This window comes from Ochlerotatus camptorhynchus, unplaced genomic scaffold, assembly GCF_037179485.1.
Source record: "Ochlerotatus camptorhynchus isolate MF236.1 unplaced genomic scaffold, CSIRO-AGI_Acam_v1.1 ptg000212l, whole genome shotgun sequence".
NCBI classification, from domain to species: Eukaryota; Metazoa; Arthropoda; class Insecta; order Diptera; family Culicidae; genus Ochlerotatus; species Ochlerotatus camptorhynchus.
In genome coordinates this window covers 965,719-979,845 of record NW_027040702.1, presented here as the reverse complement: position 1 = coordinate 979,845, position 14,127 = coordinate 965,719, and positions in this window count along the sequence as shown.

Genomic DNA, 14,127 nt, shown 5'->3' with positions numbered 1-14,127 from the left:
AATGTAACCATCTTCCCAATTCACCATCATTCCATTTTTGTTGCCAACTGATGAGGACTTGCTGGCGAGCAATGGAGAAAAATTCGTTGAAGGCGATTTGTCGCTCAAAAATATCGCCTTCCATAGCGCCCACCTTAGCCAATGAGTCCGCTTTCTCATTACCCGGAATTGAGCAATGAGATGGGACCCAAGCTAAGGTGATAGTATAGGAGCAGTTAGATAAAGCACTCAGTTTAGATCGTATTTCAGGCAGGAAATACGAGGAGTGCTTCATCGGCCTCATTGAACGAATAGCCTCCAATGAGCTAAGACTATCCGTAAAAATGAAATAATGGTCAGAAGGTAGTGAGGCAATTCGCTCTACTGCGTAAAATATAGCTGCGAGTTCCGCAACGTATACGGAGCATGGTTTCTGCAGTTTATAGGAGGCGCTATGAAATTGATTAAATACACCAAATCCAGTGGAAGCATTTATGGTTGACCCATCTGTGAAAAATCTTTTATCGTTACTTACATGGTGGTACTTGATTGCAAAAATTGAGGGAACAACCATCGACCGATGGTGATCTGGTATTCCATGGATTTCTTGCATCATGGTCAGATCAAAATTTACAGAGGAACTATAGAAGGCTTGGAAGCAATCACGATTGGAGATTAATGAAGAAGGACCAACCTCCAGCGTCATGTACTCATAGTACAAACTCATGAATCTTGTTTGAGGATTTTGGTCGAGCAGCTTCTCAAAGTGTTCTATTACCAAAGGATTCAATACTTCACAACGGATGAGGAACCGGAAAGACAGCTCAGCGAAACGATCTGTCAGTGGGAGAACACCCGCGAGTACTTCGAGGCTCATCGTATGCGTCGAGTGCATACAGCCAAGCGCGATTCGGAGGCAACGGTATTGAACTCGTTGCAGCTTCAAGATATGTGTTTTCGCCGCGGATTGAAAGCAGAAGCTACCGTACTCTAGAACCGACAAGATGGTTGTTCGATACAACCTGATAAGATCTTCCGGGTGTGCTCCCCACCAAGTTCCGGTAATTGTACGAAGAAAATTGATTCTTTGTTGGCATTTTTGTTTCAGATACGCAATATGTTTTCCCCATGTGCATTTGGAATCGAACCAGACACCTAAATACTTGAAAGATATACTTTGAGTGATTGTTCTACCCTTTAGTTGAAGCTGTAACTGTGCAGGATGATGCTTCCTAGAAAAAACAACCAACTCAGTTTTCTCCGGAGAGAATTCGATACCCAGCTTCATAGCCCAAGTAGACAAATTGTCTAAGGTATCTTGCAATGGTCCTTGCAGGTCCGGTGCACTTGGCCCTATAACGGACACAACGCCGTCATCTGCAAGCTGCCTTAGCGAGCAATTTTCATCAAGACAACCATCAATGTCTTTAACGTAAAAATTATAAAGAAGGGGGCTTAAACATGAGCCCTGGGGGAGACCCATGTAACTAATTCGTGAAGTTGTCGAGTTTCCATGAGAAAAGCTCATATATTTCTCAGACAACAAGTTGCTCAAATAGTTGTTCATAATTGGTGAAAGCCCACTATCGTGGAGTTTATCCGAAAGGACATCGATACAAACAGAATCAAAAGCCCCCTTAATATCCAAGAAAACTGAACCCATTTGCTGTTTTTGCGCATAGGCCAGTTGAATTTCAGTTGAAAGCAACGCAAGACAGTCGCTCGTTCCTTTGCCTCTCCGAAATCCAAATTGCGTATCTGAAAGTAAACCATTCGACTCGACCCATTTGTCTAGACGAAAAAGAATCATTTTCTCCAACAATTTCCGTATACAGGACAGCATCGCGATGGGACGGTACGAGTTATAATCCGACGCGGGTTTACCGGGTTTTCGAATGGCGATAACTCTTACTTGCCTCCAATCATCCGGAACAATGTTGTGCTCCAGAAATTGATTGAATAAGTTCAACAAGCGTCTCTTCGCGACGTCTGGGAGATTTTTGAGCAAGTTGAACTTGATTCTATCCATTCCTGGAGCTGAGTTGTTACATGAGAGGAGAGCAAGTGAGAATTCCACCATCGAAAACGGAGAATCTATTTCGTTACTACCCGACGGACTATCACGAACGTTGGTTTGAACCGTCACCGAATCCGGGCAAACTTTCTGCGCGAAGCTGAATATCCAACTGTCTGAGTACTCCTTGTCTTCGTTGACCGGTGATGACGCGTTGCGCATTCTCCTGCCGACATTCCAGAGTGTTCTCATCGAAGTCTCTCTCGACAAACCATCGACGAACCGACGCCAGTAACCGCGTTTTTTGGCTTTAATCAAGCTCTTAAAAGTTTTCTCGAGGTCGGTGTACCGCTCGAAATCCTCGACCTTACCGTGTTTGCGGAAGCGTTTAAACGCGGCGGACTTCTCGCTGTTCGCGTCGGTGCAATCCTTATCCCACCACGGAGTGAGAGGTCGTTTGCGAACGAAAACACCCGGAACGCGTTTCGTCTGTGCTTGAAGAGCGCAGTCAACGATAAGTCGCGATAAAAAGGAGTACTCATCCAGCGGAGGGAGTATGTCAACCGAATCAGTACCACCGAGAACCGCGGACGCAAATTTTTGCCAGTCGATGTTTTTCGTGAGGTCGTACGCGATGTCAACCGAGCGAGTGGAAGATGAACCATTGGTAATAGAAATTTTGATTGGCAAGTGGTCACTACCGTAGGGATCTTGAATTACTTTCCACGAGCAATCCAACGATAGTGAACTCGAACTGAGGGAGAGGTCTAATCTACTTTCTCTTGCTGGTGGTTTGGCCACTCGTGTTACTTCCCCAGTGTTTAGAATTGTCATATTGAAGTTATCGCAAAGGTCGTATATCAGGGTTGAGCGGTTGTCATCGTACAGTTCCCCCCAGCCTGTACCGTGGGAGTTAAAATCTCCTAATATCAACCGAGGCTCAGATAAAGCTGAGCAGATATCTGAGAGACCTTGGCGAGAAATCGCAGTTCTTGGAGGAAGATATACTGAGGCAATACTGAGGCTTTTACCTCGAATATTTACCTGACATGCGACAACTTCAATGCCTGTCACGGAAGGCAGATCGATTCTATGAAAGGAATGGAGCTTATGAATCCCGAGAAGCACCCCTCCATACGAATCTGCTCGATCAAGGCGAATAATGTTAAAATCGTGGAAAGGGAGATCGGTGTCTGAAGAAAGCCATGTTTCACAAAGAGCAAATGCATCACAAAGTGAGTTGTGAACTAAAAATTTGAATGTGTCAAGTTTCGGTATAAGACTTCTACAGTTCCACTGAAGAACAGAGATCATATCCCCGACCTCATTCGGAAAATTATCCATCAAAGGATATGATCGATGCAAGGAAGGACCACCTAGAAGCTAGTTGCTTCAAAAGAGTTTTCACGAATGGAAGCACTAAATTAATAATGTTCCGAGTTGAGTCAGAGACGTTGAATATATTGAAGATGCTCTCCACAATTTCAGAAAACGTGAACATGGCATCATGTTCTTGCTGATTATTCAGCTGTTTTTCTGGCTGAAAAACTGGGATATCTGGGGTTTTAGATGATCCCGGAAGTGGCGGAAAGTCCTTGTTAAAATTACAAGATTTAAAACCCGGTGGTGGGGGTTTCGGTACATTTCCGCTACCTCTTAAATTTGTCAAGGTAGGTTGGTAGTCCATACGAGAGGCCTTACGAGGTTTTTGGGTGACGTTTATTTTGGACCGCTTCCTCGTGTTGCCATTAAAGACAAAAGGACTACTCTCACCCACCTCTGAGTCAGAGCCCTGATCATCATCTGGCAGGAGGTGGAATGTGTTGTTGCTTTTTGGGGTGGTTTGGGAAGATGAAGCGGTCGTTTTTAAAATTTCTGCTAACGAGCGCTTAGAGCGAGCTTGCAAAGACCGCTTTAGTTTTTCTCCCTGCTGTTTGTACTTCGGGCAATCACTCAGAGCATGCGGAGCATCCTTACAGTAAACGCATTTTGGGGTAGCATGACAAGGACCCTCCGTATGCTCCTCCCCACATTGATCGCACCGCGGTTTGTTGGAACAAAAGTCCGCGGTGTGACCTAGTTGTTTGCATTTCAAGCAATTCATTACCCTCGGTACAAACAAGCGTACAGGTAGTCGAACCTTCCCAATTGTGACGTAGTCAGGTAATGCCGATCCTGAAAAGGTCACACGAAACGAATCTGAGAGGGTATACTTTTTTTTTGTGCCTATGTGCGACACTGACTGCAGTTGAATGCAGTCCAGTATCTTGACTTTCGGGAGGGCACGGTTTTTGAAAATGCCGAAAGATTCGACTTGCAGGAAATCCTCACAAGTCAGACTCGATTCGGTGACCACTCCTTCAATTTCTACGTCACAACTGGGGACGTAGACTCGATATTCGATCGAAAAAAGCTCACAGGCAACAATCCGGTTTGCCTGTTTCAGGTCATCAACGGTAACGCGCAGTTTGTTTGACGTTACCTTAAAGATATCGGTTACGGCCGAAAAATGTTTTGTCAGATCCTTCGAAATCCGAGAAATATTCAAAGGTTTTTGTTTGGGCCGGAAAAAAACAACCCACGGACCTTTTGAGTCGCTTGGGTAAGCTTTATGGCGGGGGGTCGCAGAAATTTTTAAGGGAACGGTTGGAGTAGGGGGAACAGGTGGACGAGGGGGCGATGGTGGAGAAGGGGGGGCAGGGGGTGAAGGAGGTTGTTGTTTAGACATCACCTTTGGGTAAGCTCCAGTGCTCGTTTTGGGGTCCGAAGTAGAATCCCCTGAGGTATCCATTTCTTCTTCAGTCAGAAGCAGATTTTCGAATGATGGAGATTTAACAGACTCATCATCGGAGATATCTGCTAGCGAAATACCCCCGCCATCATTGGTTTCATCCATTGCGGGGTCTTAAGTACCTCCGCAACAGATTTCGACATAAAAAAGGAAATATATATATATATTTATATATATATATATATATATATATATATATATATATATATATATATATATGTAAGACGGAAGGGTTTAGAGTTGAGAGAATATCGGAAAAAGTAACTTTATTATCAAATTAATTAATACAACGCGCACACGCGAGACACTTTGTGTAACGGTTGGGTGAGAACTGAATTTTTCGCAAGTTACACCGAGGGGCTACTCGATCTTCCCACACGGCCTCTCCTGACACTACTTCCGACCCGGAAGTGCCCACGGCTTGATACAGTCGCCAGCAGATGATGTCTTCTTCGGTCCTTCGGTCTCGTCGTCTATCTTTCGTACTTCGTAACGATCGTTGGGGAGTACAGCGGTGATCTCGTACGGTCCAAAGAACTTTGGCTTCACCTTCTGACCAATACCAAATTGGGTTTTCGGTATCGCCACTAGATCTCCAACTTGATACTTCTCAGCCGGCTTCCTGCGTAGATTGTAATGTTTACGATTTTCCTCTTGCATCTTCTGGATACCCTCCTGTGCAATCTTCCTCAGCTCACTGCTTTCCTCCTCGAAGGTACTTTGTAACTCCTTCTGCAGTAGTTCATGAAGAATTTGGTCCTCTTTGGTGCGCATCTTTACGCCGGTCAATAATTGGAAGGGTGTCATTTCAATCGCTCTCTGCCAACTACTATTCAAGCATTTCTGAACGGCAGTAACTTGCTTGAACCACTCTTCAGGTCTATCGACGGACATCTTGGCGATCATCGGAATAATGATTCTATGAACTCGTTCCACTTGCCCATTGCCTCGGGGAACGCCAGTGGCAATCTTATGAAGCTCGATGTTCTCATCCTCACAGAATCTTGTGAACAGCCCCGATGTGAAAGCTGCTCCTCGATCGCATATAATCCTTCTCGGGTTACCGAAGGTATCGGTGATGATTCGTAGCTTCCGGATGGCTTCTTCAGCGGTCGTTGACTTCGTCGGGAATAGCCATACGAACTTGGTAAAGCCGTCGATGACCGTCAGGATATAGTTGTACGCCTTCCTGGTTGACGGCATCGGTCCCAGATGGTCGACATGAAAGGTATCCAACGGAACGTCGCCCTTTGGGATCGGATGTAACTCTCCCTCAGGCTTCCCTCTTTTCTTTTCACCTACGATGCAAGCGACGCATGTTGCAATGCAACGCTTGACCTTTTCTTCGATTCCTGATATGAAGTAATCGGCACTGATCCGCTCCTTCGTCTTCTTAACTCCAAAATGACCCTGTTCATGAGCCGATCGGATGATCTCGGCCGCCATAGATTCCGGTACGTACAACCGCCTGGACTCGCCATCACCTTCGTACAGGACACCATTGTAGACACTGCAGTTGCTGGATTTATCACCTTGTTCCAGCGCAGCTGAAATCGCCTTCGCTTCGTCGTCGTTGTTCTGTGCCGCACGCACCTTTGCGACAATCGGTGCAGACACGACCATTACACTTGCTCGCGAGAGCGCATCCACGTGAGGCAGCTTCTCTCCTCGACGATGTTCCACTTCGAAGTCGAATTCGGCTAAGTCTACTACCCACCGTGCAATTCGAGCATTCAACTTCTTCTTGGACATGGAATCCTTAAAGGCCATGCAATCCGTAACGATCTTGAACCGATGACCTAGCAGGTAACACCGAAATTTCTTCACGGATTCCACAACAGCTAACGTCTCCAGCTCGAATGAATGATAATTCTTCTCGGAGCCGCTGGTTAAACGGCTGTAGAAATAGCAGGGGTGGAACTTCCCATCATCCTTCGCTCGTTGCATCAGGATACCTGCCAACGCTTCCTTGCTGGCATCGGTATGAACTTCAATCTCGCCGTCAGGGTGAAAAATGCGCAACACCGGGAAGCTTGCAAGGATCTCCTTGATACGGTTGAAGGCTTTCACCGCTACATCGTCAAAATGAAAAGAATTTCCCTTTTTCAACATACCTGACAATGGACGAGCGATACTTGCAAACGCCGGAACAAACTTCCTGAAGTAGCTGGCTAATCCGTAAAAACGTTGCAGCTGCTTTACTGTTGACGGCTGCGGAAACTGCAAAAGCTTTTCAACCTTCGCAGGAGCTGGCTGCACCTGGCCATCGTGAATGGTGTAGCCGAGATACTCGACACGACGCTGAAGGAATACACACTTCTTCCAGTTAAACTGCAGCCCGGCATTCGCTGCTACTTCCAACACTCGCTTCAACACTTTTAGTCCTTCTTCTTCATTTTCGGACGGGATTATTACATCGTCCACAAACGCCATAACCGTTCCATCGTTAATCAAATCCTTGAACACCGTCGCGATGAACCGACCGAACGCGTTACCACTGGTACACAATCCGAAAGGAGCGCGAAGGAACTCGTATTGTCCGTCACTAGTTACGAACGCGGTGTATTTCCGGCTATTTTCATCTACCGGCACATGAAAGTACGAATTCTTCAAATCGAGCGTGGTATAAACACGGGCATCCGACAGCCGATCGATTTGTTCCTCTACGTTCGGCATCGGGAATTTGTCACGCACAACCTTCTTGTTTATCTCGCGGTAGTCGACACATACACGATATGACCCGTCCTTCTTCGGAACGACCACAACTGGACTCGCGTACTCACTTTCGGATGGCTGGATTATTCCATTTTCAATCCATTCACCAACCTGCTTCTTCACCACATCTTTTTCCAGCTGGGCCAAGCGCCGTGGATTTTCACAAACGACATCATTATCCTTCAAGTTAATCGTCAATTTGTTTGCTGCAACCACTGAATCCTTCGGCTTATAGTTCTCAACTATTTCCACAACTTCGTCGCGATACTGATACGGGACCGTTATTTCATTTTCCCCTACGAACTCTTCAACGCGACGAATCCACTTGGCTTCGCACTGTTCCGATTCTTCGGTTATCGGTGGATACTTCTTCACTCGCGCACCGTCAGGTGTGATCGAATAATCAACACCATTAAGGAAATCCATTCCAATCAGAAGCTGCATGTCAATCGCGTCAACCGGCACAACGTAGAAACGAATCACATAATCATCATCTTCAATGACGGCATTGAGATTTGCCTCTCCGCAAACAACGCTCACTTCCCCGCCGTACCCGCGCACTTTCATTGTCGACTTTTCCATACGTGCACCGGTTTTCGACAGCTCCTTCCACAAATCTTTACGGATCAACGATAGTTCACTCCCGGTATCGATAATCGCAGAAATTTCGCGACCGAACAACTTGATCATCACACGTGGTTTGCCAATGTTTACGTTTTGCAGCACGTTTACTTTCGAAGCTGCTTTTTTATCACCGTCTTTCTTCTTCGCGCTGCAGTCCTTTGACAGATGACCGAAAGAATTACACCCGAAGCACTTCGGTCCGTCACTCTTCTGAGGGCACTCGTTCGCAACGTGGGAAGCATCACCGCAATTGAAGCAACGCCTCTTCGCTTCAGATTTGCTGCTTTGTTTCGTCGAGTCCTGCTTTTGACGTTCTTTCTTCCTGCCGGCGGCGTCGTCAAACTTCGGCTTCGGTTCGGCTTTTTTCTGCGCCTTCTCGAAATTCAGCAACTTCGCCTTCAGCTCTCGGACGGTGTGTGCTCCGTACAGCAGGGATCGATGAAACTCGTCGTTCGTTATGCCATCGACGATGTATTCACACACACTAGCTTCGTCGAGGTCGATCGGCAGGGCAATCCGTTGCATTTCATAAATGTAATCGCGTGTTGATTCCGTAGGCTTCTTCTTGCGTCCAGCCAACGTACGGTGTACGTCGCTCGCTCGTACGAATGGAGAAAACTCACGAATCAGGGCATCTTTCACCTTTCGGAACGTCGTCATATCGCGTTGGGAAAACACAAATCGTCGTGCTGTGCCAACCAACTTCTTTCGGCACATAATCAGCTTCTGGTCGGCGTTCCAGCAAGCCGTTTTCGACATAGCCTCAAACTGGTTCATCCACATCTTCACATCCTGTCCCTCGTCGGCTCCGAAAGCCTCAATACTGTCTTCAACATCCCGAAACGAGTACGGTCGTTGCTCCGGGGATGGGCGTCTGGCTGGCTTCGGTGTTGACGTCGTTCTCGCCGTCTTCGTTTTTGGTGTAAAGAATTCCGCGTCGTCACTGTCACCGTCGTCGTCGGTGAGTGCGTCCTCTTCGTCGGCAGTATTTCGGCTCTCGTCGTCGTTTTCTCCTTCGGAATCATCGTCATGTTGGCTGTTGTCCTTCACCTCGCCTTTGGTGACACGAACACCATCATCGTCTGCCTTTTCTTCCTCGATAGCAGTCATCGTCGCGTCATGATCGATGATCCGCTTCGCCATAGCCTTTTTATTGCCGGTGCTCGGCAATCCTCGTTTTTCGCACTCTCGCATGATTCCGACCTTCGTGAACGTCTCACATAATAGGTCTATTTGTTCCGCCATCTTGAATGCGATTTGCGTCGTACTTCTTGTGATTAATTTAAGCGAAATTAAATCACATCGCGTTCACTGTCTCAACAACTCTCCTTCCCGGACGAGCCCCCATGTAAGACGGAAGGGTTTAGAGTTGAGAGAATATCGGAAAAAGTAACTTTATTATCAAATTAATTAATACAACGCGCACACGCGAGACACTTTGTGTAACGGTTGGGTGAGAACTGAATTTTTCGCAAGTTACACCGAGGGGCTACTCGATCTTCCCACATATATATATGCGTTGAGAAAAAAAAAATAATAAATAAAAAAAAAATAAGAAAAAAAATAAACTTATCCAAAAAATATAACGGTAAAAATAATACTTAATCCAACAAAGCAAAAAAAAAAAAAAAAAAAAAAAACTTTAAAATGGAAAAAAATAATGCCAGGAAAGTTAATCAACACTATAGGGAGATTAATCAACTTGCAAAAAAAAAAAACAGTGAATGAAAAAAAAGAGAAGAAAAAAAAAAAAAAATGAAAATTTTTTCAGGAAAAAACAAAAAGGTGTCAGAAAAGTTAATCAACACTGTATGGAGATTAATCAGGTTGCGGAGAACGGAAGATAACCGTTTGTTACTTAACTCTCCACACAAGCGCACGGAGTGTGGCTGATGACGATGATCTATCCTGATGTGAGAATGATGGTGATGATCGTTCTATTGTTGCCCTCGAGTGTTTGCAACAAAGCACCGGCTGGCTCGCCGGCTGGTGAACTCGATGACCTTGAGTTTGCCGTTTCGTGATGCGATGAAACTTGTTGGTTAGAGATGTACAGCTCATCTGCCGGACTCGGCCGGAAATGACTGCTTCCTTTCTCGAACGATTGAGCGGCAATTACAATTCCGCGATGCTCACTGCACTGTTGTATACTACAACACCACTCAGTATGAAAGCGGATTGAAAAAAAAAACCTCAATAGGGGAAAAAAACTAGTACCGATTACGGAGTGCAAGCAATACTTGACCGAAACAGTCGAGCGTTCGATGTGGAATGTAAATTCAGTTTAGTATTCTGCAAAAACATAGACTGCTATTGTTTTATAAAGTCATGAGGTATTAATTTCCCTAATTTTCCAATTAAATAGGAAACAAATTCATCCGGCCCTTCAACTAATGTTTCTATATAACATCTGTCGGTTGTGACCCATTGTTCAAATTAATGCCTTTTTCCACGATTTCTTCCAATAACTTTTGTTCGAAAAAAGATTAATCCAGGTTGTAGGCAGTAATCTATTGCTTTTCTTTTACATATCAAACTATCTGTAATCGACTTTAAATCAATGGACAAATCAAATTTCTTTAAGTTGTGAATAATCAAATTAACATTTTCATGAATAGTACATACAAACACATTATGTGTCCCTGAACTAGTTAACAATTTACAGTTAGTTCTTAGGCCTGAGATTCGCAAAGGCTGAAAACCCAACTTTTTTTTTAAGGTTTTGTTTTTCCAGGCTCATTTGCCGTAGCTTTGCGGAGCCTATATTCATCGTTTGGGTTACAAAATTACTTAAACTTAATGTTAGTGAAGCGGGGGCCGATTATTCGCGGCTATCTCGAGGTTATGGATAACAAATTGTAACAAATGGATGACAGAGTAGGGATTGAGAACACAAGGTTTTTCGAGCAATGTGCTCTTGATCTAGAATTAAGCGACATACTGGAGGAAAAGACGAACATGGGGGTACACCGATGGGAACCTAGCAATTTGAGAGAACACAAGATGACGCTTACTACTAAATCCTTAGATCGATCCGTTTTAAAAACACATAAATTAAATTAAAATAATCGGGATCTCGGCTCGCCAAGATGTCAAAGGTTGTTTTCCTCGGGCACTGAGGGATGCGGATAACTCGGATCTAGCAACACAATGGAGGGTGCATGGCCAAAGCACGTGGTCGATATCGTGATAACGGAATTGAGCAATGAGATGTGACCCAAACTAAGGTGATAGTATAGGAGCAGTTAGATAAAGTACTCAATTTAGCTCAGATTTCGGTTAGGAAATACGAGGAGTGCTTCATCGGCCTCATTGATCGAATAGCCTCCAACGAGCTAAGGCTATCTGTAAAAATAAAATGTTATCTTCTACACCCTGTTTATCCACAAAATTCAGTGTATGGCTGAAAAATAATAAATGATTAGTTTGATTTGTATAGCTTAGGTAGTTTACCTTACCAATTGATCGAAATAATCTGCTAAATGTGTATATTTGTGCAAAGAAGGTGGTAAATTGCCACTGGTAATGCTTTAATGAACGGGAACTCCTCCGAAATACTTTTTTTTTTCAATTGTTCGTACAGCAACTTAACATTTTCAGCATTCAGCTTCCATGACGAAAGCGCCAAATTGCTGATCAGTCACAAATTTTTCATCATATTCCTACTAACATTCAAAATATTGGCATTTATATTTATATATTTGTAGTCAAAAAAATTTCTTAGAAAAGCTTTAGATTTGATTAAAATCTGCTCCCGATGTTTCAAAGGTCAATGTTTGGACTACCCATGAGAAATAAATGCATCAGCTGCAGTGCATTGTGCTTAAATAAAATTAGTTTAAAGATAGAAATTCAAATAAGAAGCGTTTCATTAAAACTGCTCAAACTTCATACAAATTCAACCAACCATACCGATATAACTTGAAAAGTTGAAGTACCAGCAGCCAAGGTTTCAGAAATTTTAATGTCCATGCAAAAAAGTTACAGCTTATTGACCTTTTTTGAAGAGTTAAAAATCCGGTACTGCACATCTCTGCTTTTGCATTTCCAGGATCAAATCAGATTTAATCATTGAAATATTTGTATTTATATATAAAGTGAAACAAAAACACAACTGAAAAATTCTATGGTGAATGCTGATGGTCGTGTTGTTGAGAGTATGACACACACACATACACACAAACTGTGAGTTTATAGGAGAGTTTACAGTGCCGATCGATATAGTAGCAGATATAACTTTGTTCTCTTATGATCAATTGAGCTGAACCTTTGTTCACAGAACTTCAAATGTGTTCAATTTTTCGATTTTTTAAAGCACCTGCCAGAAGTGAGAAAATAGGGATTTTTTTTGAAAAAAAAAATAATTTTAAGTATTTGAATTTTAACAAGATTGTAAAGAAAAAATATCGTCGTTTTGCAGGACTGTTTACATGATATGACAACTTCTACGTTAATTCAGATTTTTCGGAGGATATGGCCACTTTACACCAAAATTTAAATTCTTTATTAAATTCACATTGAACTCATGAATCTGAACAAACATGGAAAAAATCGCAAGGTTCGAGGACAATTTTTATAATGTGGCCACTTTATCGGTCAATCCAGATTATCCAGTGAACCAGGATTTGGCCACTATATTCCAAAATATGTATTCCAAGTTAAATACGCTTTGCTCTCTTGATCCTTTATCCATCTCTTTGTTAGCCTTTTTTACCTCTGCGATGTGTTCCTTAAACCTTGTTTCCAAAGTCCTTTTCGTCTGACCAATGTAGATTTTATTGCTAGAGATTGTGTAGACTCCGGCTTTCCCTAAGACATTTATTGAATCTTTTATAATATTTATATATTGAAGACATTAAATATATTCATGAGGCACTAAGAGCATTTTTATTGTAAAATTTTCTGATCTTCCCGAAAAAATATTGTCGGAATTGGAGAAACGCAATATAAATTTAAAAATGGCCAAAAACTACCAACATTTTAAAAATATCTACTTTCAAACAGCTACATCTTTAACCGTTGTGTGATCGACAAAAAAAAACACCTTTAAAAGCTCGAAAAGGGTACCCGGGTACCCACAAATTGAAATACTTGCTACTGTGGCCAATTGTGACTGATTTGGAATATTTTGGCACCATTGGATTCAAAAACTTATCCTCTTTCTGGACATTGCCGACAATGTTCATCCGGAATAGTATGTTTCCCGGAAATTCCGATTTCCTGTGTAATCTTCCAGAACTATTCATTTTCTTGGCACTTTCGCTAGAATTTTGAAGGAATCGATATCAAAGTATTAGAATTTCCTTCAAAAACAATTTCAGCTTACTTTAGGACCAGTTTAAGGTTTCTCCCCGGAACGACCATTCCGGCGCAGGTTCCCGTAGGGCCTCTAGTGCATGCTTGGCATACACAGTTTTGGTCACGAACTGCTCATTTGCTAATAACTTTGCACACAGTTGACAGAACATAGTTCTTTTTGAAGCAGTAGATAGAATAGAGTGTAAGATTGTTATATATATGTAAAAAAAGTAGTTTTTAATGCTAGTAGTAAATTGTATTTGTTTTTGTGTTGTAAAAATGAGGGGAGAAATGCTCAGTACACATCTCGGAATTTTAGTGTTAAATTGATTAGTGTTGATTAAAATGTTAAGCTTAACCTAATCTTCGCATATCTATAGTAAACTATGAGCCTAATCTATCAATTACTTTAAAGAAAAATAAATTTTAACATCTGAGTGAAAAGTTATTACCAAATGAGCAGTTGGTGTGTACAACTGTGCATGCCAAGCATGCTCTAGTGGCCATAGAAGTGTTTGGGAAGAAACCCCTATAATATGGGTATCAAAATTCATGAATTTACAGCAGGAGACTGTTTATCATAATCCTGTGATCATCCGATGGATTGTCCCCGGGACGGCCATTCTGGAGTAGGTTCCCGTAGGGCCTCTAGAGGCCATAGAAGTGTTTGGGAAGAAACCCCTGCAATATGGGTATCAAAATTCAT